The sequence below is a fragment of the Elephantulus edwardii genome, unplaced genomic scaffold (genome assembly GCF_000299155.1).
Source record: "Elephantulus edwardii isolate Elephantulus edwardi_28Jun2011 unplaced genomic scaffold, EleEdw1.0 scaffold00110, whole genome shotgun sequence".
NCBI lineage: Eukaryota > Metazoa > Chordata > Mammalia > Macroscelidea > Macroscelididae > Elephantulus > Elephantulus edwardii.
Genome location: NW_006399860.1, coordinates 10,289,565 through 10,291,762, shown reverse-complemented (window position 1 = coordinate 10,291,762; position 2,198 = coordinate 10,289,565).

Here is a 2,198-nt window from a genome sequence, read left to right as displayed (position 1 = left end):
TATAATTAATTAATTAAAAGTTCCAATTAACCTTCTCATTGCTTTATCCTTTACCTAACTTAATACAATGTCTGCCATCTATTTCTACTCTCTGGTTTAAAATCAGGAAGGTTTTGTGTAGAACTGTGTCCTTTCTCCGTTTTTTTCCTATCTGTATGTTAAAGAATAATTAAAAAACTGGGGTTAATAAAGAAGAATGTGGCATCACAATTGAAAGAAAGAGGAAACAAAAACCTCTACTAAGCAGGTAACACAACTTTATAGAAAGTGAACAAGATTTTAACAGTTTAATGAGGAAGAATAACAGCTACAACCTTGAATATGGGTTATTGCTCATTATCAAGAAGACAAAAATCCTTCTACCTAGATCAATTGAATAACTGATGCCTTTGCATTGTAGTGTTGAAGAGAATTCAATATACCAGAGATTGACAAAAGAACAAAAATTCTGTCTTGAACAGAGGTCCCTGACTGCAGACTTCCTCAGTGCAATATGTCTCCTGATTTCCTGATTGCTGGTACCAAGGATGTTAATTGTGGCTCCTAGAAAGATGAAGTTATTAACAATTTCAGTATTTTCTCCAATTATCATACTGTTGCCTATTGGTCTAGTGATAAGAATCTTTGTTTTCTTGATGCTGAGATGCAATCCATATTGAAGGCTGTATTCTTTGATCATCTTCAACAAGTGCTTCAAGTCTTCCTCACTTTTCAGCAAGCAAGTTTGTGTTATCTATAATACAAGTTATTGATGAGTCTTCCTCTGATCCTGATGTCATCTTCTTCTTCACAGAGTCTAGTTTATTGAATAATTTGCATTACTGTGCAGACTTTTCTATCAAGATGTGAACATTTTGAACCAAATTTCAATCCCTTTATAGGGAATCCCAAGTAAATATTAGAGGGAAGACTATACATCACTTCAATTTCTACATCTACACACTTCAATTTCTCATGAGGGTTCAACTTGGTTCTAAATAACTCATGACTATTGCACAAAAGAGCTGCTTAAGTATTGTCAAAGACATCCTGAGAGTTATGTAAATGAATAAATATTCGTATAAAATTTAAGCAAGAAGTATAGAATCAGAGAAAACAAATTATTAAAATATACAAAATATCAGGAATCAAGAAATCTCTATTTTAGCAAAATACAAGAATTTTTCATCTAGCTTCATCTAGTTTCTCTATGTCAAATATCAAATGTTTGGATTACTTTTCTGTAAGCTCATTATATTGCTATAAACCTGACTTTCAAAACCTTTTTCATTTAAAGTGGTTTTTTTGGGGGGTCACACAATTTGATGGGTGGGGGAAAGATGGAAATGGGAAGGAATTGGTGTGAAAAACAATGGACTCAAATTTTGTAAATAAACTATTATAAAATTATAAAAAGTAAAGTGTATAAAGATATAAATTTTATGCATATTATTCAAACTGTGAAATGAATAAAGATATGAGGGGGCAGTAATTTTTAGTCTTCACAATGCTGTAATTCCTTTGACTCAAAAAACTTTGCTTATGAGGATGAGATGCCAATTATATTGATAACTATTCTGTGGATATAAGTAGAACATGTTAATAAAAAGAAGAAAGCACTGACCTAAGTAATTTGACAAGAGTTTATTCCTAAACAAAATAGTAATTGCTGTTAGAAACTCTGTCCTATTTAATTCACTGGTTGGGTTTACACAGTCTGTGTATAGAAATTCCAGTTAAGATATAAAGAAGTGAAAATATCTAATTATGCTAACTTGCCTTTTAGTCACTGAAGTTAGTACATTTATGCCAAAATCCACCGATTTATCTTGAGAGCTCTATGAGTTCATGATGAAAATAATTGTAGTTTTATTTGTGTTTAGGTTTGTTGGTTTATTACTCTATTTGCATAGTTATTTTTTTTATAGAAAAGGATACCAATACACAATTAGATTAACATAAATAAGCATCTTATTCATACACAGTTTATAACTAAAATATAATAAAATCTGTGAACTTTTTGCATGTATTATTTCCATTCAAATATCTTCATTTATTAGCTGTATGTGTGACTGTTTCAAACTCCTTATAAAAATACAAAGACATATGTTGAAAAAACAATTTCTTTTAAATTATAAGGTATATTTTGCTTATGAAGCAAAAAGTGAAGGATTCAATTTAAAGTACAGTATTTCTTTTTCTTTTCTATTTTTTTTTTT